At 38.9% G+C, this 21783-nt stretch overlaps 1 protein-coding gene across 6 annotated transcripts in view; it reads left to right on the top strand.

The window, feature by feature from the left end:
* Nucleotides 1-21783, top strand: part of TCF12 (transcription factor 12) — a 380664-nt gene that overhangs the window by 285733 nt on the left and 73148 nt on the right. The window contains exon 1 of one of the 6 annotated variants that reach the window (XM_030814047.1): nt 21174-21230. The exons of the other annotated variants lie outside the window; for them this stretch is intronic. The gene's annotated coding sequence lies outside the window, so the exon portion shown is untranslated. Of the gene's footprint in view, nt 1-21173; nt 21231-21783 lie in introns of those variants that run through there. 6 annotated transcript variants of the gene reach the window in all.

The following is a 21783-nucleotide window of genomic DNA, read 5'->3' as shown; positions in this document are numbered from 1 at the left end:
TTTTAAGTTGTGATTTCCTATTTCAGAGCTTTTATTGAAAAATATGCAAACTATAAACTTTTGACATGCAAACTGTAAGAAAAATGGAGTATTAAAAATGAAAATTGACTATGTATATTTTATTTTATGATAATTTGAATATTATACTTTCCAAACCATATTGGAAATTTGGCAGTAACATTCAGGATTTCATCAGTTTGCTACTTGTTCATTCTATCTTTAATCTGTAAAATATATGTTACTTTTTCTAAAGAAACAGTGAAAGGACTAAGTTAGTATTTCTGATACTGATACAAAAAAAAATAGGCAGTGTTACTTAGCATGCAAAGCATTGATAATCTGTATAATTTGATCATGTAGCATTGATTAGAGACTTTTTTTGTAAACTGATTTATATTTAGGTATCATAAGTACATAACTCAGCTTCTCTGTTCCTCTCTGCAGAACAACTGAAGAGCAACTTTTGTTTGTGGATGAAGGTCTAACTAGGCTGTATTAAATATCATTAGAGCAGTATAGTCAGTAACATTAAGTGAATGGTTTACCCAAATCTGCCCAGCTCAGTTACTGATTGACTGTATAGCCTTAGATTAGTCAGCCCTTAGGATGTTTGAAGTGGGAAATTTGAAGTTCCTTTCAGGTCTAAATTGCTACATACTTACGGTTTTAAAACTGATATGCTCAATAAATAACCAAAAAAGAATAGTGAGCATAGTTTTCTTCCTCCTGATGAAGAAGTGATGTTTTTAAAGCACATGAGATTCTCCACTTGCTTTTCTAGACAGATTTAAAGATTGGGAAAAGTGGACTTTTGTAGCAGCAACAGTAGAATAATGCTGTATTCAAACATATACAAACACCATAATTGTCTTCCAGGACCTCACTATCTTATATGAGAAACAAGCATTCAGGGAATTAATTATATTGCAGTGAAGCAAGTAAGGGTGCGTACCAAGTGCTCTGGTGACATAGGGTAGATAGAACTAACCCTACTATAGTGGCTTCAGGAAGAGTTGACATTTAAGTTGTGTCTGGAAAGATGCATAGCAGCTCATCTGTTAGAGAAGGAGAGAATGGACTAGACAGGTAAAAGGCCTGGAGGTGTGAAAAAATAAACACGTGTTGAGGTCACATCTACAAGTACAGTATTACTAGATTGTATACAAGTTGCAACCTTTGTAATTTTCCTGTAGCAAACCCACTCTTCTACTCCAGAGGTAGATTGAGTGGGGGAACACATAAAATCAGTACAGATATGAGAAGAGATAAGTTGTCATAGCAGTCTACCCTGGATAAACACCTCAACTCTTCTGGCCCAGAGATAATGGAAGGCATTTATAATTGTTAAAGTTTTATCTGGGAGTTTCCAAAGGCATGGGTGGTACTTTGGCTTTGCAGGGTGTTTTCCTTCCCTTTTAGGGTTCTTAAACGTCCCCTCCCATTCTCTAACTGCCAACTCTTGTCTTTGTTCTTTGCATGTACATCAGCTGTTTTTCATCTATATCAGATCTTTACTAAGATACAAAATTCAAGGGAATTTTGAATCTCTGGGTGGGGATTTGGGGCAGGGTTTTTTCCTGGTAATTTGTGGGGGGGAAAAAAGGAAACATTTGTAATATATTTGTTAGCATCCTTTACAGCCTCAGTGTTGCTGTGTTGTTAGTGGTGCAAGACTTCATGTGTGAGGAACTTTGTTAACCATTACCCGTATCCTAATCTTCAACCTTTTGCCAAACAACTCTATAGCTAATATTCCCTACTTACAAATAAGAAAATTAAGACTCAAAGACATAAATTAACTTGCCAAAAATCACACATAGGGCCAAGATTACAACCTAACTTAATATCAAACACCATTTTCTTTTTGAGTGTTAAAATCTGATTCTTTAATACCTTGGTTTATTCAGAAAATATCTTGCTTAGTATATTAAATTAAAACTTAAATTTATTTTGTCAATTATGTTTTTACTGATCAAATTTACTTTTATTTGGCTTTGTTGTTTAAGGACCTACAGTATTAGAAAACCACAGACTTCCCAATTAAGCATATAATGGATTTTATTTATCTGCCCTCAGCTTTTTTTTTTTTATTTGAGACAGAGTCTTGCTCTGTCGCCCAGGCTGGAGTGCAGTGGCACGGTCTCAGCTCACTGCAAGCTCCACCTCCCAGGTTCATGCCATTCTCCTGCCTCAGCCTCCCGAGTAGCTGGGACTACAGGCGCCCGCTACCACACCCGGCTAATTTTTCGTATTTTTAGTAGAGATGGGGTTTCACCGCTATAGCCAGGATGGTCGTGATCTCCCGACCTCGTGATCCACCTACCTCAGCCTCCCAAAGTGCTGGGATTACAGGTGTCAGCCACCACACCCAGCCTGCCCTTTTCAGTTTTTATTTTATAACCTTGGAGAAGTTGCTGTTGAGTTCTCGGAACCTCCAGTTTCTATTTGTAAAAGGGGATGATAATGCCTATCTCAGATGTTATTGTGAGAGTATTATTTACCTACTATAAGTGTGGTGTATCCTAGATACTCAGTAAATGTTCCTTCATTATTATAGCTAGTTCATACTACTACAGCCTGAAATTTAAAGAAGTTTAGCATTTCATTTTTACCAAATGAAGAGCAAACAAAAAAAGTTTGAAGAGATATAAAAAAGGATAAGTATTATTGTGAAATAAAAAGTTTTCACGTTACCTCCACCTGTGTATATAATGTATGTGCCTGGCACCTAATGACTGCATGGTAAATTGTAGCAGCTCCTGTTGTTGTTTAGAAAGCATTCACTTGCAGAAAAACAATCTACAAAAGGAAGGAAAACTTGCTGAATCAAATCCGGCTGCCCCTAGAATTCATTCTAATTATTTTTGTTTTCTGAACTCTCAGGAGCCGACGCTTTTTTTTTCCGTTTTTAAATCACTGGTTGAACATCTTTATGGCCCTCTGAAGTATTTCTCAGATGCAGAAAAGTTTGTTTGCTCTTTATTCTTTATTTCTTAATTAGTGTTAGTATTTCCAAACATAGATCATTTTCTTTTATATGCTGCAGTAGATAATAGAATTCTGAAGAAGCAAGATATATCAGAACAAGTCTTTCCAAAATGTAAGTAAATACCTAGAGAGATCTGAAGTGCCTTCCTAGACCCAAATACCTAAAGTTGTATTCTTGTTCTATAGCAATTGAAAATACCTTTTTCATATCAAATATTAACTCTGCATCAAAATGACGTCTTACAAGTTTTGAATATAACTTGTTTGCAGTCCCATATATAGCCTGATGACATGATTATTTGTTTCTTAATCAAGTGTCATACTAAAGTGTGTATGTATATATTCCCACAAAAGCTGTTACTATTTCTTGGTTAAACTCTCAAAGTGTAATTTACCCCATCAAGAAAAATATTTTGTCGGGGCACGGTGGCTGTAGTCCCAAGGCAGGAGGATCACTTGAGCTCAAGAGTTCAAGACCAGCCTGAGCAACCTAGTGAGACCCTGTCACTGCAAAAAAATTAGCCAGATGTGATTGGCACCCCCTGTGGTTCTATCTACTTTGGAGGCTAAAGTGGGAGGATCACTTGAGCCCACCATGTTCACTCCACGGCACTCCAGCCTGGGTGACAGAGGAAGAGTCTGCCTCCAAATAAAGATTTGCTAACTCTTCTCCACCGCTATAAGGAACTTTATTGTTTCTGACATGAATCAAAACAGCTTAGACTCTACTTTTTCTTGGTTTGATGCAGACAGGTACAAAGTTCAGTGGCCCTTGAATTAGTCATTGACTATAATTTAGAAAGTGATGAGGCCAGGCATAGTGGCTCACATAATCCCAGCACTTTGTGAGGCCAAGGTGGGAGTATCCCCTGAATCCAGGAGTTTGAGACCAGCCTAGGCCACATAGTGAGACCTTGTCTACACACACACACACACACACACACACACTTAAAAAAACTGTCCAGATATGGTGGCATGTGCCTGTAGTCTCACCTACTTGAGAGGCTAAGGCAGGAGTATCTCTTGACACTCCTGAAAGAGTTCAAGGCTGCAGTGAGCTGTGATTTCACCACTGCACTCCAGCCTGGGTGACAGAGCCAAGACTGTCTCAAAAAAAAAAAAAAAAAAAGAAAAAAAAAAAAGGTAAGAAAGTGGTGCCTTTCTTTCTCCTAAAATTTTTATGGAATTTCATTTTGTTTGGAATGGCTCTTTTTAAAAAAATGTGAATTTTTAGTCATTTGTTACCGTAAATTTGAAAATGTAGGGATACCTTTTGAGACAATTGGAAATATCCTGAGGTATTCCCAAACCATAAAGACTACTAGACCATGTCTAATAATCTAGCATGCTGCTATACATACCAAGTAGAATAAGAATATTCAAAAGAAAAAAAATACTAAATACTGAGGGTGTCTAAACTGAAGATTTTTTTTTAACAGGAAAGAGATGACAAATAGAACTTTCTGGGGTGGGTGGAAATGAATAATTATAAAACTATTATTTAAGAGCTTGCTAGCCATCTGAACCAGTAAGAAAAAGGTCAAGAGTTAGAACTATAGAGAAACTGATAGCTCCAATTTATCCATGAAAATAGTAAGATGAGCAGCAAGAAAAATACTCTGTGAGTAGAGTCCTATGGAAGTCACTAGGAAGCCAAGATAACAGAGTGTGTTTATGGGCAATTATCCGGCCCAGCCAGGCGCAGTGGCTCTCACCTATAATCCCAAAACTTTGGGAGGTGAAGGCTGGCAGATCACTTGAGCCCAGGAGTTCGAGATCTGCCTAGCCAACATAATGGAACCCCGCCCCTATAAAGAAATACAAAAATTAGCTGGCATGGTGTTGTGTGCCTGTAGTCCCAGCTACTCTGAGAGAGCATTGCTTGAACCCTAGAGGTTGAGATTGCAGTGAGCCGGGATCATGCCACTGCACTCCAGCCTGGGTGACAGACTGAGACCCTGTCTTAAAAAAAATAAAAATAAAAATAAACAATTATCTAAGGCCCTTAAGATTAGCAAGAAATCTACTGATTCTGGAATAAATAGTATTTACATAAAGTACCAGCTTTTGCTGAACTTCGTGAGTAAACCCTCCAGATCTTGAACGTGAGTTAGAATAGGTATTTGCTTAGTTCCTTGGGCAAACAGCATAGAGAACACACAACAACTGTATGTACTTAAGAGTTTCTTATTTCGGGCTGTTAGATAAGGTATCTCTATTTGAAGGCTACTGTGATACAAAATTTCCAAAGTGACTTATTCATTCTCTGACCTTATAGGTCAGACTAGCAGAAAAATCTTTACTGTATGTAAAGTACATAAATGGATTATCCTATAATTCATTCCAAACTTATATTCAGTTTAGTCATTAAGTGAAAGATTTTTTTCATACATTAATAAGTAGCCACTGTTTATGCTGACAGTAACCACTGTTAAGAACAGTGTCAGAATTAATAGCCTTTAATGTGTGGTTCTAAGATGTTGATTTTTGTGAGAAGTCAGTAATGTCTTTGATGTAATTTCAAACCAAAAAGCAGAAGGAAAAGTAACCAGTCAGTGAGTCCTATGGATCCAGTTGTATTGATATGGCTGTATACAGTGATACTTGTTATTATTTTCTGACTTCTCTATTCCTTTTAAAAGAAGAACATGGCTACATTTCATTTACAGGTAGCTTTTAAGGTTTATTGAACTCTTTGGCTGCTGGTAAGATCTTTGAGACTTCACAACCCAGATGTAGGATAAAGCCCAGTATGTGTGCGTGTTTGTAACTCATATGGTTTTTAAAGGATATATGGTTGAATTATGTAAATGCCTTAGAGTTTAAGGCCACTCTCAGGGTGTTCAGCATTAGTAAAACCATTACATTTTTTTTGTTTTAATTTTCACCTAATATGATTAAGGATTTTTTTTTCAAGTATGAAAAAGAAGGATTAGATTAAGAAATTCACATTTTTATCACCAGGGATGCTTGGAGCTCTTGATTTCTTTATAAGTTAGGAAAGACATTTACATTCTAAGTAATTTGCTTACATGAAATTTAATTTCACTAATGCTCCCTTTGTAATGATTTTGTTCGAAAAGTTATTTGTTGCACTTATATCTTATTTCAAGGACTGTAATGTGTGCTGTATAGCTACATTTGTAGTTAAAGTTCTAAGCATTTTTAAAATATTGCTAGTCCCAGGATGGTTTCTAATTACTCTCGTTTATATTCATTGAATAGATTTCAAAGACATTTTAAAGTACTGACCATTCAAAGGTTTTGTCTTTTTATTATCTATAATAGTTTAATACCGAATCCAGTATCTGTAATGTGCCAATGTTTTGTCAGTTTTCAAAAATAATTGGTTCTAGAAGTTATGTTTTTTTTTTTTTTTTTTTTTTTTTTTTTTTTTTTTTTTTTTTTGTGAATTTTTTTTTTTTTTTTTTTTTATTATACTTTAGGGTTTTAGGGTACATGTGCACAATGTGGAGGTTTGTTACATATGTATCCATGTGCCGTGTTGGTTTGCTGCACCCATTAACTTGTCATTTAGCATTAGGTATATCTCCTAATGCTGTCCCTCCCCCCTCCCCCCACCCCACAACAGTCCCCGGAGTGTGATGTTCACCTTCCTGTGTCCATGAGTTCTCATTGTTCAATTCCCACCTATGAGTGAGAACATGCGGTGTTTGGTTTTTTGTCCTTGCGATAGTTTACTGAGAATGATGTTTTCCAGTTTCATCCATGTCCCTACAAAGGACACGAACTCATCATTTTTTATGGCTGCATAGTATTCCATGGTGTATATGTGCCACATTTTCTTAATCCAGTCTATCGTTGTTGGACATTTGGGTTGGTTCCAACTCTTTGCTATTGTGAATAGTGCCGCAATAAACATACGTGTGCATGTGTCTTTATAGCAGCATGATTTATAGTCCTTTGGGTATATACCCAGTAATGGGATGGCTGGGTCAAATGGTATTTCTAGTTCGAGATCCCTGAGGAATCGCCACACTGACTTCCACAATGGTTGAACTAGTTTACAGTCCCACCAACAGTGTAAAAGTGTTCCTATTTCTCCACATCCTCTCCAGCACCTGTTGTTTCCTGATTTTTTAATGATGGCCATTCTAACTGGTGTGAGATGGTATCTCACTGTGGTTTTGATTTGCATTTCTCTGATGGCCAGTGATGATGAGCATTTCTTCATGTGTTTTCTGGCTGCATAAATGTCTTCTTTTGAGAAGTGTCTGTTCATGTCCTCTGCCCACTTTTTGATGGGGTTGTTTGTTTTTTTCTTGTAAATTTGTTTGAGTTCATTATAGATTCTGGATATTAGCCCTTTGTCAGATGAGTAGGTTGCAAAAATTTTCTCCCATTCTGTAGGTTGCCTGTTAATTCTGATGATAGTTTCTTTTGCTGTGCAGAAGCTCTTTAGTTTAATGAGATCCCATTTGTCGATTTTGGCTTTTGTTGTCATTGCTTTTGGTGTTTTAGACATGAAGTCCTTGCCCACGCCTATGTCCTGAATGGTATTGCCTAGGTTTTCTTGTAGGATTTTAATGGTTTTAGGTCTAACATATAAGTCTTTAATCCATCTTGAATTAATTTTTGTATAAGGTGTAAGGAAGGGATCCAGTTGCAGCTTTCTACTTATGGCTAGCCAGTTTTCCCAGCACCATTTATTAAATAGGGAATCCTTTCCCCATTTCTTGTTTTTGTCAGGTTTGTCAAAGATCAGATAGTTGTAGCTATGTGGCATCATTTCTGAGGGCTCTGTTCTGTTCCATTGATCTATGTCTCTGTTGTGGTACTAGTACCATGCTCTTTTGGTTACTGTAGCCTTGTAGTATAGTTTAAAGTCAGGTAGCGTGATGCCTCCAGCTTTGTTCTTTTGGCTTAGGATTGACTTGGCGATGCGGGCTCTTTTTTGGTTCCATATGAACTTTAAAGTAGTTTTTTCCAATTCTGTGAAGAAAGTCATTGGTAGCTTGATGGGGATGGCATTGAATCTATAAATTACCTTGGGCAGTATGGCCATTTTCACGATATTGATTCTTCCAACCCAAGAGCATGGAATGTTCTTCCATTTGTTTGTATCCTCTTTTATTTCATTGAGCAGTGGTTTGTAGTTCTCCTTGAAGAGGTCCTTCACATCCCTTGTAAGTTGGATTCCTAGGTATTTTATTCTCTTTGAAGCAATTGTGAATGGGAGTTCACTCATGATTTGGCTCTCTGTTTGTCTGTTATTGGTGTACAAGAATGCTTGTGATTTTTGTACGTTAATTTTGTATCCTGAGACTTCGCTGAAGTTGCTAATCAGCTTAAGGAGATTTTGGGCTGAGACAGTGGGGTTTTCTAGATATACAATCATGTCATCTGCAAACAGGGACAATTTGACTTCCTCTTTTCCTAATTGAATACCTTTTATTTCCTTCTCCTGCCTGATTGCTCTGGCCAGAACTTCCAGCACTATGTTGAACAGGAGCGGTGAGAGAGGGCATCCCTGTCTTGTGCCAGTTTTCAGAGGGAATGCTTCCAGTTTTTGCCCATTCAGTATGATATTGGCTGTGGGTTTGTCGTAGATAGCTCTTATTATTTTGAGATACGTCCCATCAATACTTAATTTATTGAGAGTTTTTAGCATGAAGGGTTGTTGAATTTTGTCAAAGGCCTTTTCTGCATCTATTGAGATAATCATGTGGTTTTTGTCTTTGGTTCTGTTTATATGTTGGATTACATTTATTGATTTGCGTATGTTGAACCAGCCTTGCATCCCAGGGATGAAGCCCACTTGATCATGGTGGATAAGCTTTTTGATGTGCTGCTGGATTCGGTTTGCCAGTATTTTATTGAGGATTTTTGCATCAATGTTCATCAAGGATATTGGTCTGAAATTCTCTTTTTTGGTTATGTCTCTGCCAGGTTTTGGTATCAGGACGATGCTGGCTTCATAAAATGTGTTAGGGAGGATTCCCTCTTTTTCTATCGATTGGAATAGTTTCAGAAGGAATGGTACCAGTTCCTCCTTGTACCTCTGGTAGAATTCGGCTGTGAATCCATCAGGTCCTGGACTCTTTTTGGTTGGTAAGCTATTGATTATTGCCACAATTTCAGAACCTGTTATTGGTCTATTCAGAGATTCAACTTCTTCCTGGTTTAGTCTTGGGAGGGTGTATTTGTCGAGGAATTTATCCATTTCTTCTAGATTTTCTAGTTTATTTGCATAGAGGTGTTTGTAGTATTCTCTGATGGTAGATTGTATTTCTGTGGGATCGGTGGTGATATCCCCTTTTTCGTTTTTTATTGCATCTATTTGATTCTTCTCTCTTTTCTTCTTTATTAGTCTTGCTAGCGGTCCATCAATTTTGTTGATCTTTTCAAAAAACCAGCTCCTGGATTCATTAATTTTTTGAAGGGTTTTTTGTGTCTCTATTTCCTTCAGTTCTGCTCTGATTTTAGTTATTTCTAGCCTTCTGCTAGCTTTTGAATGTGTTTGCTCTTGCTTTTCTAGTTCTTTTAATTGTGATGTTAAGGAGTCAATTTTGGATCTTTCCTGCTTTCTCTTGTGGGCATTTAGTGCTATAAATTTCCCTCTACACACTGCTTTGAATGTGTCCCAGAGATTCTGGTATGTTGTGTCTTTGTTCTCGTTGGTTTCAAAGAACATCTTTATTTCTGCCTTCATTTCATTATGTACCCAATAGTCATTCAGGAGCAGGTTGTTCAGTTTCCATGTAGTAGAGCGGTTTTGAGTGAGTTTCTTAATCCTGAGTTCTAGTTTGATTGCACTGTGGTCTGAGAGACAGTTTGTTATAATTTCTGTTCTTTTACATTTGCTGAGGAGAGCTTTACTTCCAACTATGTGGTCAATTTTGGAATAGGTGTGGTGTGGTGCTGAAAAAAATGTATATTCTGTTGACTTGGGGTGGAGAGTTCTGTAGATGTCTATTAGGTCCACTTTATGTAGAGCTGAGTTCAATTCCTGGATATCCTTGTTAACTTTCTGTCTCGTTGATCTGTCTAATGCTGACAGTGGGGTGTTAAAATCTCCCATTATTATTGTGTGGGAGTTTAAGTCCCTTAGTAGGTCACTCAGGACTTGCTTTATGAATCTGGGTGCTCCTGTGTTGGGTGCATATATATTTAGGATAGTTAGCTCTTCTTGATGAATTGATCCCTTTACCATTATGTAATGGCCTTCTTTGTCTCTTTTGATCTTTGTTGGTTTAAAGTCTATTTTATCAGAGACTAGGATTGCAACCCCTGCCTTTTTTTGTTTTCCAGTTGCTTGATAGATCTTCCTCCATCCCTTTATTTTGAGTCTATGTGTGTCTCTGCATGTGAGATGGGTTTCCTGAATACAGCACACTGATGGGTCCTGACTCCTTATCCAGTTTGCCAGTCTGTGTCTTTTGAATGGAGCATTTAGCCCATTTACATTTAACGTTAATATTGTTATGTGTGAATCTGATCCTGTCATTATGATGTTAGTTGGTTATTTTGCTCATTAGTTGCTATAGTTTCTTCCTAGTCTCGATGGTCTTTACAATTTGGCATGTTTTTGCAGTGGCTGGTACCGGTTGTTCCTTTCCATGTTTAGTGCTTCCTTCAGGAGCTCTTTTAGGGCAGGCCTGGTGGTGACAAAATCACTCAGCGTTTGCTTGTCTGTAAAGTGTTTTATTTCTCCTTCACTTATGAAGCTTAGTTTGGCGGGATAGGAGATTCTGGGTTGAAAATTCTTTTCTTTAAGAATGTTGAATATCGGCCCCCACTCTCTTCTGGCTTGTAGAGTTTCTGCTGAGAGATCAGCTGTTAGTCTGATGGGCTTCCCTTTGTGGGTAACCCGACCTTTCTCTCTGGCTGCCCTTAACATTTTTTCTTTCATTTCAACTTTGGTGAATCTGACAATAATGTGTCTTGGAGTTGCCCTTCTCGAGGAGTATCTTTGTGGCGTTCTCTGTATTTCCTGAATCTGAATGCTGGCCTGCCTTGCTAGATTGGGGAAGTTCTCCTGGATAATATCTTGCAGTGTTTTCCAACTTGGTTCCATTCTCCCCATCATTTTCAGGTACACCAATCAGACGTAGGTTTGGTCTTTTCACATAGTCCCAAATTTCTTGGAGGCTTTGTTCATTTCTTTTTATCCTTTTTTCTCTAAACTTCCCTTCTCTTTTCATTCCATTCATTTCATCTTCCATCAGCGATACTCTTTCTTCCAGTTGATCGCATCTGCTACTGAGGCTTCTGCAATCTTCGCGTAGTTCTCGAAACTTGGCTTTCAGCTCCATCGGCTCCTTGAAGCCCTTCTCTCCATTGGTTATTCTAGTTATCCATTCTTCTAATTTTTTTTCAAAGTTTTTAACTTCTTTGCTGTTGTTTTGAATTTCCTCTCGTAGCTCAGAGTAGTTTGATCGTCTGAAGCCTTCTTCTCTCAACTCATCAAAGTCATCCTCCATCCAGCTTTGTTCCGTTGCTGGTGAGGAACTGCGTTCCTTTGGAGGAGGAGAGGTGCTCTGTTTTTTAGAGTTTCCAGTTTTTTTGGTCTGTTTTTTCCCCATCTTTGTGGTTTTATCTACTTTTTGTCTTTGATGATGGTGATGTACAGATGGGTTTTTGGTGTGGATGTCCTTTCTGTTTGTTAGTTTTCCTTCTACCAGACAGGACCCTCAGCTGCAGGTCTGTTGGAGTTTACTAGAGGTGCACTCCAGACCCTGTTTGGCTGGGTGTCAGCAGCGGTGGCTGCAGAACAGCAGATTTTCGTGAGACCACAAATTCAGCTGTCTGATAGTTCCTCTGAAAGTTTTGTCTCAGAGAAGTACCAGGTTGAATGAGGTGTCAGTCTGTCCCTACTGGGGGGGTGCCTCCCAGTTAGGCTGCTCAGGGGTGAGGGACCCACTTTAGGATGCAGTCTGACTGTTCTCAGATCTCCAGCTGCATGCTGGGAGAACCACTACTCTCTTCAAAGCTGTCAGTCAGACAGGGACATTTAAGTCTGTGGAAGTTCTTGCAGAGCTTTTGTTTGTCTGTGCCCTGCCCCCAGAGGTGGAGCCTACAGAGGCAGGGAGGCCTCCTTGAGCTGTGGTGGGCTCCACCCAGTTCGAGCTTCCTGGCTGCTTTGTTTACCTAAGCAAGCCTGGGCAATGGCGGGCGCCCCTCCCCCAGCCTCGCTGCCGCCTTGCAGCTTGATCTCAGACTGCTGTGCTAGCAATTAGCGAGACTCCATGGGCATAGGACCCTCTGAGCCAGGTGTGGGACACAATCTCCTAGTGTGCCGATTTCCAGGCCCGTTGGAAAAGCGCAGTTAGGGTGGGACTGACCCGATATTCCAGGTGCCGTCTGCTTCCCCTTTCTTTGACTAGGAAAGGGAACTCCCTGACCCCTTGCGCTTCCCGAGTGAGTCAATGCCTCGCCCTGCTTCAGCTCGCGCACAGTGCGCTTCACCGACTGTCCTGCACCCACTGTTAGGCACTCCCTAGTGAGATGAAACCAGTACCTCAGGCAGAAATGCAGAAATCACCCGTCTTCTGTGTCGCTGGGGCTGGGAGCTGGAGACTGGAGCTGTTCCTATTCGGCCATCTTGGCTCCACCCCCTAGAAGTTATGTTTTATGCCGAATTTGCTTAGAACCAACTTGTATCTTAGCCTGAATTTCTACTCTTCCTCAATGCACTAGACCAGGGGTCAGCAAACTTTCTATAAAGGTGTATGTAGTAGATATATTTGGTTTTGTGGGCCATTTGTCTCTGATGCAGCTACTAAACTTTGCTGTTGTAGCACAAGAGCAGCCACAAATGATATATAATACATGGGCATAGCTATATTCCAATAAAACTTTATTTATGAAAATAGAAGTTTGCCAACCTGCACTAGATTTAAAGAAAAGGTAAATGTAGTTCCAGTGAAAAACAGACCTAAAGAGTTAAAAATGAAATTAAATACTTCTTAGGCCTGTTCCTTGGTTTTATTAAGATCCACTACCTTGTATTCTTTTTTTTTTTTTTTTTTTTTTTTTTTTTTTTTTTTTTTCTATTTTTTTCTGAGACAGTCTCACTCTGTTGCCCAGGCTGGAGTGCAGTGGCACGATCTCAGCTCACTGCATCCTCCACCTCCCGGGTTCAAGTGATTTTCCTGCCTCAGCCTTCCGAGTACAGGTGTGCACCACCATGCCCGGCTAATTTTTGTATTTTTAGTAGAGAAGGGGTTTCACTATGTTGGCCAGGCTGGTCTCAAACTTCTGACCTAGTGATCTGCCTGCCTCGGCCTCCCAAAGTACTGGGATTACAGGCATAAACCATCACGCCTGGACTCATTACCTTGTATTCTTTAGTGCCTTAAGACCCTGGGCACTGGGCCAGAGTTTATTGTATTGACAGACACTTTCCAGGACCATTATTTGCCTTACTCGAAAATGTTCCTAGCTAGAATAATGGTAATGCCTCAATTTATAAGTGGGTGCTACAGTGTCATAACTTTTCTAGGGTTTAAGTGTCATGTTAGGTAATAATAATGCAGGACATCAAAAGCAGCCCATGTATACAAGTATTAATAAATGCTTATTTGAAACAATTAGATTTAAATTCAAATAGTTTGTATTTAAATGATTTGACTTTTATAAGCAGTCCTACTAAAATTTTTAACTTAAACTTAGATATATTTGTGCCAATCACCATTTTTTTTCCTGTTCCAACTTTCTGATAGAACCTAAAGCTGGGCCATAGTGCCCAGCAGTTTGGGAGGCCAAGATGGGAGGAGTGTTTGAGCCTAGAAGTTCAAGACCAGCCTAGGCAACATGGCAAGACCCTGTCTCTACAGAAAAAAACAAAAAGTAAAGGAAAAAAAAAATTTGGTCTTGGTGGTGTGTGCCTGTAGTACTAGGTACTCAGGAGGCTAAGGTTGGAAGGATGGCTTAAGCCTGGGAGGTTCAGGCTGTACTAAGCTGTGATCACGCCACTACACTCCAAGCTGGGTGACAGAACAAGACCCTGTCCCCAAGAAAACAAAAAAACAGAAGAACCTAAAGTGAAAGATAGTTACTGGCAGCTTGGGAATCGGTTCCAACCCAAGTATGACCGTGAAACCGATTCTTTTCAATCACGTGTCATGTTTCTGGTCTAAACATAAAACCTTCATACGAAAATTAAGAATATCTTCCATCCCTAGAAAATTCATATTTTCAACGTTAATCCCTATGAATCTAAGTAAATTTTATATGGTTCTTAAATAGTTCCCTTTTTTGCTTTTATGAGGCTAGTATTAATAATAAATAATAAATAGGCCCAGCACGGTGGCTTACGCCTATAGTAATCCCAGTATTTTGGGAGGCCAAGGCAGGCGGATCACTTAAGGTCAGGAGTTCGAGGCCAGCCTAACCAACATGGTGAAACCCCATCTCTACTAAAAATACAAAAGTTAGCCAGGCATGGTGGGGCATGCCTGTAATCCAAGCTACTTGGGAGGCTGAGGCAGGAGAAACACTTGAACCCAGGAGGTGGAGGTTGCAGTGAGCCGAGATAAAGATCGCACCATTGCACTCCAGCCTGGGCAACAAAAGTAAAACTACGTCTCAAAAAAAAAAACCAACAAAAATAATAAGAACTAAGAAAACTTCAAGTTTTCTGACTTGAGCTTGACAATTTTTTAAACTGTCAAACTCATCATTATTTGAAATCATGATTTTCAGTATCTTCTCCAGTAATACAAAAGATATTTTAAAATTTCAAAAATCGGTAACTTAAATGAGAATTAGAAAACTTATTTGCTACTAGTATGGGCTCCATCTAGTAGACTCCCAGTGAGGAGAATATGAATCCCTTCTGTCAAAACCGACAAATATATACTAAGTCCTTATTGTGAATGAAGAACTATTTTAGACTTTAGAGATTTAAATATGAATAAAATATGGACCCTGACTTCAAGATTCTTTTTGTTTGTTTGTTTTTTAAGACAGAGTATTGCTCAGTCGCCCAGGCTGGAGTACAGTGGTGCATTCTCGGCTCACTGCAACCTCCACCTCCTGGATTCAAGCAGATCTCTGCCTCAGCCTCCCGAGTAGCTGGGATTGCAGGCGTCTGCCACCACACCTGGCTGATTTTTTTGTATTTCTAGTAGAGACGGGGTTTCACCATCTTGGCCAGGCTGGTCTTGAACTCCTGACCTCGTGATCCGCCCGCCTCAGCCTCCCAAAGTGCTGGGATTACAGTCGTGAGCCACCACACCTGGTTAAGATTCTTATAGTCAAAAGATAACCTTGTTCTTTGGACAAAAATAACATTTTTTTTTTTCTTTGAGACAGAGTCTCACTCTGTCACCCAGGCTGGAGTGCAGTGGCAAAATCTTGGCTCACTGCAACCTCCACCTCCTGGGCTCAAGTGATCCTCGCAACTCAGCCTACCGAGTAGCTGGAACTACAGGCAGGTGCCATCACAACTGGCTAATTTTTGCATTTTTTGTAGAAACAGGGTTTCACCTTGTTGCCCAGGCAGGTCTCGAACTCCTGGACTCAAGCAATCCACCCACCTTGGCCTCCCAAAGTGCTGGGATTACATGCGTGAGCCACTGCACCCAGCCTGGAAAGAAAGAACTTAAAAAAAAATTTTTTTTTTCTTTTGAAACAGGGAATTCAGTCTGTGGCCCAGGCTGGAGTACAGTGGTGCCATCATAGCTCACTGTGCCTCAAACTCCTGGGCTCAAGCAGAGAGGCAATCCTCCCACTTCAGCCTCCTGAGTAACTAGGACTATAGGCACATGCCACTACACCCAGCTACATTTTCTATTTTTTGTAGAAAAGAGGTTTTGCTGTGTTGCCAGGGTTGGTCTCAAACTCCTGGCCTCAAGTGATCCTCCCATCTTGGCCTCCCAAAGTGCTGGGATTACAGGCGTGAGTCACTGCGGCCAGCCTAAAATGTTTTTTGTTGCATAATTGTTGTTCTCCAGGCACATGATGTAGTATTTAGGAAATGCTTTTTGAATTAAAGGGATAAAAATAAGGACTACAAGGCCGTTATTTTATGTATCTATAATAGGAAACATCACCTGTTAATGACTTCCTGCTCTAAGCTGTACTTTTTAACTTAATTCTCTGATTGTTCAAACCTTCACTATGTTAACTGGCCTTCTTTGTATAAGAAACTGAATTATATGTCCGATTTCTCCCATCAATTATGCAGTTAATTCCTAGTTACCAAAATAGGAGTATTTTACCAAAACAAAAAGCAGGAAAATTACAGGTAATTCAGCCATCAGCATTAATTCTACATTGTTTTAGGATGACCTAATTAAAAATATAGGGCCATGGTCCTCACGTGAAAGTATGGAAAACAACAATACAGGAATTATTTTTCTAAAGGAAATAAGTTATGGTTTCATTGACATAAATTTGAGACAGAGGACAGTCTTACATAATACTTCTCTTACTAGAATTCTCTTCAAGAATTTAACCATTTGTGGTCACCTGTGTTGCTATCATCTTTGTCTAAACCACCTTTACCTCTTTCTTAAATTATGGCAACAGCCTTATAACTGGTCTCCCAGTTTTATTTTGTTTTTCTTTTTCTTTTTAAACACAGGAACATCCTTTTAAAATCTAGGTCAGATCATATACTCCTCTGCTTAAAATCCTCCAGTAGCTTCCCTTATTGTAAAACCAACATCTTTAAAGTGGTTTACAAGACACCTGCCACCTCTCAGACTTCGTCTTCTACCCCTCTGCCCTCTCTTACTTCATTCACTCTAACCATACTCCTTTTTACTGCTTCTTAAAGATGTCAAGCACACTCCTACCTCCGGGCCTTTGCATTTACAGTTCTCTTTCATGGAACACACTTTCCCTAGTGTCCAAATGGCTAGTTTTCTCTTTGATCTCGTATCACTCTGTCAATGAAGAGCTTTTGTGACCATCCTATATAAAAGGGCGGCATACCCCTAGTACCTCCTCACTCTTTTCCTGATGTATTTTTTTCTACAGTACTTCATACAATCTGATATGGCCTAATTCGTTTATTCTTTATCTGTATTATCAGGAGCAACATAATAAAGCAAGGATTTTATTTATGTTGTTTATTGCACCTGCAGCACAGAGTTGCATAACAGATACTTAGTAACTATTTGTTGAATAAATGAACAAAGGCAAATGATTAGCAATACAGCCATAGCTCTTCTTTCTAGACCATGCTTCGGCTGACTCAGAGAAGGTATAAGCTACATACTAGATAATCTAAATTATCTTCAGGAGAAAGATAACTATGTAACTGTATGTTTTAACTCACTGTATCATAAAACATATAACATGCCTAAACTTTGTAAACATTTTTCAGGGAGGAAAAGAGAGAGCTCCAGCTTTTCATCAGAAAAGTAAAAGTCTTTTCAGCAGCAAAGAACACTGTAGTTATTTCTATTTACATGGACAGTGTGCCCCTTGGTTAGATAGGAATTATTAGGTAGGAATTAGATTATTAGATGGGAATTAGATTAGAGCTAGGAAGTCATGCATTTGTTTTCCGATGTGAGGTCTTAGCATTAGAAGATCGTGTTCTTATATTCATATAATCTTTATTCCCATTTTAACAACAGTAATATAGTTTGAACCTTTTTTATGTAACAACCATTTCAGTCTGAAATAACCAGTGTTATGGCAAGGAAGTGTCCTCAAGATCGCGCGCCTATAAAGTTACTGTAGTGTTGCCACCCATTTTTCATCCTTTCCTCCCTTACTTTATCCTGTAAACTTTCCAACCTACATATTCATTACAGCCACATTTGTGTATAATAGTCCTGTTTACTGCTCTACTAAATTCTCCAGCCAAAAGGAGCAAAGAAACGAGTCATAGATGGGCACTGCATCTTCATTACAGAATAGTGCAGGAGCCTCAGCCCACTTACTTAAGATGAGCTCCCATACTGACTCCTTAACTCTGTGTTGCTTGCTAAAATTATAACAAAGCCACCCCTGGAGGAAATTATGTATTATTTGAAGGGCATAGCCATAAATGTTTTGTTTTCCAGGTGATGCTATATTAAACATAAAATATCTGACTTGTAGATTAACTTGCACATTATTAAGAAACCAAAATTGTTATTGAGTAAATTAAACAATGACAAAGTTATGTAAGAGTTGTTATCTATCGGTATGATGTCACTGCTTTTCTTTATTTTGTTTTACTATTTTGTTCAAGATAAAGTTGATAGGGCCGGGAGCAGGGAGCAGTGGCCCACGCTTCTAATCCCAGCACTTTGGGAGGCGGAGGTCGGAGGATTGCTTGAGCCCAAGAGTTCAAGACCAGGCTGGGCAACAAAGTGAGACCTTGTGTCAATTATACTTTAAAAATAAAAATAAAAAAGAAAGATGATGGTTTTAAATGAACATATTACTAGGCAATGGAGTTATATATAACTAGCCGTTTAGATACTTCATTTGCTGGCATGAATGTTATTAGAATACAAAGCTTTTGGACTCTTGTCTTAGAACTGAGAAGTTGTAATTATGTGTTCAGATTCCTTTTTTGGTTCAGCCTTTCATTTCACGTGAGGCTTTAGACTTTTAATTATGCCTCTTGCAGGTATGATTATAAAAATACAATTTAAGGCTGGGCATGGTGGCCCATGCCTGTAATCTCAGCACTTTGGGAGGCCGAGGCTGGCATATCGCTTGAGGCCAGGAGTTCAAGACCAACCTGGCCAACATAGTGAAACCCTGTCTCTACTAAAAATACAAAACTTAGCAGGGTGTGGTAGCACACGCCTGTAATCCCAGCTACTCTGGAGGCTGAGGCATGAGAATGGCTTGAGCCCGGGAGGTGGAGGTTGCAGTGAGCCAAGATTGCACCAGTGCACTCCAGCCTAGGCAACAAAGCAGGACTTTGAGACACACACACACACACACACACACACACACACACACAATTTAAGATTGGTGTGGACACCTGGTATCATCTATCCCAGTAGATCACAGCTTGAATCTTGAATACAACAAGATTCAAAATATATCAGAAAAACCTAACAAATTCTGTGTATTCTATAGTTTACCGAAATAAAATGGTAACTAAACATCAGGTTTCTTTCACTGGAGTTATTTCAGCTCAGTATGGCAATGCTTCATTTACCTTTTAATCTGAAGTTCTGAACTGCAGTTACATGGCTTTGAGTTTTCTTTTTTGCTTTTGTTCATTTGTTGTTGTTGTTGTTTTTCTAGAGACAGTCTCTCTCTGTCACCCTCGCTAGAGTACAGTGGCACAATCATAGCTCACTGCAGGCGTGAACTCCTGGGCTGAAGCGATCCTCCCACCTCAGTCTCCTAGGTAGCTGGGATTACAGGTGCACACCACCCAGCGAATTTTTTAACTTTTTGTAGAGACAGGGTCTTGCCATGTTGCCCAGGCTGGTCTCAAGCTCCTGGGCTCAAGGGATCTTCCCACCTTGGCCTCCCAAAGTGGTAGGATTACAGGCATGAGCCACCATACCCTGCTTTGATTTTTCTTTTTAAGAGAGAAAAATATTTATCATAATGGAATGTTTAAAAAAGAGTCAGAGACAAAAATCTTTCAAAATAGGAATTCAGAGTTTTGGTGTGGAGTACATAATAAAATGTTTTATTAGTGGTGAAATGGCTAGGAAGTCTTTGGCCTAATTTAATGCCTGCATTTTACAGAAATGGAAAATTAGGCTCAGGGAGAGTCAATGACCTACCCTAAGCTCTCTTGCCTCCTGAGAGGCAGAGCTGAAACCTGGATCCCTGTCTCCTGAATCCCAGTTTAGTGCTCTTTCGCGTTACATGATATAACTCCACAGTGTTCTGGGCCCTAAGTAGCCCATCTTATATTACACAGAATACTAATGAATGATAGGGAGAATACTTCTGCCCTACTGCATACACATGTGCTACAGCTGCATAGAACAAGTAGCTTAACAAATTTCTTCCAAGTTTTGTATCTGTTTCCCGGTGTCTGTTTAGGGACACTTGTCATTGTTAGGAATAGTGAAGCATAACCAAATACTGGTCAAACACTGCTTGTTTTGCATTGTTCTTTGTTGAAAATGTATGACTGACACCATTTCCCATCTTTTTCCCTGTTGATTTCACTCTTCTTAGATGTGTTTTCAAAGTGAAGTATTTTTTGGCTTTTGTTGAGAATGGTCACCAGAATTTAGTAATAAGAAACCATTCTTAACAGATAGGTCTTTTCATAAATTCAAGATCTGTATGATTTCTTCCAGTGAATATAGCAAAAATTAACTTTGCTTTTTTACTTTATTATCACAAATGTGAGGCAGGATGTTTTGGTAGACTCAATATTTATTTAGAGGTAAGAAGTATTTAAAAATTACTACCGCTAGGAAGAATTTTTACTGAAACAAAAATATAGATTGAGGACCAAAAAATAACTTGATGTGTAAGTTACTTACAGCTTTGGATTGCAGATTCTTGAAATGGTTCTGGGCTAAGATGCAGATGTTACTTCTGGTCTTTTAAAAAATAAATTTAAAATGGAATAGAATATCTTGGTGCTGTTCCATTTCTCATAAATTGAAAGGATCTGACGTCTTCCAGTTCAGAGGAAAAAAGAAAAATCGCACAGGCCAAAAGAAGAAACAAAAAAACGGGTGGCACTTTCTTTAAGAGACAGCTAACTTGACCCAAGACATCATGTTCACAAAAATTATTTAGCTTTACAGATGATTTTAAATGATAGCTTTGTTTGCCTACAGTTTTGTTTTGTTGTTAAGATTGTGCAAAGCCTTGTGTCAGACTTGAAAGCTCTTCAGAAGTGCTGGTTTCTTAAGGAATTTAAAAACCTGGGGGGCATATCCTCATCTTTTTTTTAATGCCTGCATACACACACCATTAGGCAGTCCCGTGATTATAGAGCCATCTGCAGGAAAATTATCAAGTTGCAACATAGTTAATGATTCTCTTACTGTGTTACTTCAAGTGGCAAATGAGAAGTGACAAACTGCAATTCACGTAGGGAAGGAAAGGGGAAAGAAAGGGACAGCCAAGAGATTCAGGGGCACGGGGGCCCCCTGTCTTTAATTTTTCAAAGAAAACTGCTTTGTCATTGTGAGTTTGTGATCAAAAGAAACATGCAATTTGCTTCAGATTTTACATATTCTCAGTAATTATATAGTTGTCTCATTTGAAGGGTTATCTAATGATTGCCTTTTAGAAGCTTTGTATGATCTGTCAGTTCTGTTCATGTCGATGTCGGAGGGATACAATTTATTCACCTCAGAAAGAGATTTATTTGCTTTCTTCTCCAGGAGGTATGGCTGTTTTTACATATCCTCATTATAGTCATATGGTTGTCAAAAGGAAATTAATTGTTCTTTTGCCTTAAAAATGCAGTTTACAGTGGTGATTGTTTCCATTGGCTATATAGGTAGGTGTTTTCTATTTTGTTAATCATTAAGCATTTCTAAAACTCAATTTAGACTTGAGATATTTGTAAAGAAACAGTATGACATCTGATATCCTGTATCTGAGACAGACGCTATTTTATGAGTTTTAGCATGTGTCTTTACACTGTGTTGAGAAATGTATATTTATATGTGTTGATATCCAAATAAATTGTTTACCAGTACTCAGACTAATCTTTAATATCTACTGGTTATTGGTTTGGTTAAGATTTTGGTAATCACAATTAAGGCTTAATTGGAACAGATTTTTCATGGAGTGCCACTTGAGTAAAGATCACAAAAATCAAGTCTTTGATTTTTAAGATTTTCATACAGTGGAAAGATAATAATTGGAATCCTTTTTACTGATAGACTGGGTATCAGCAAGATGGGAGTGATTGTTGAATTAAAAGATGCACTA

The sequence above is a fragment of the Nomascus leucogenys genome, chromosome 6, assembly GCF_006542625.1.
Source record: "Nomascus leucogenys isolate Asia chromosome 6, Asia_NLE_v1, whole genome shotgun sequence".
Classification (NCBI taxonomy): domain Eukaryota; kingdom Metazoa; phylum Chordata; class Mammalia; order Primates; family Hylobatidae; genus Nomascus; species Nomascus leucogenys.
The sequence above is the reverse complement of the archived record's forward strand: the minus strand, read 5'-3'. Positions and strand labels throughout refer to the sequence as shown.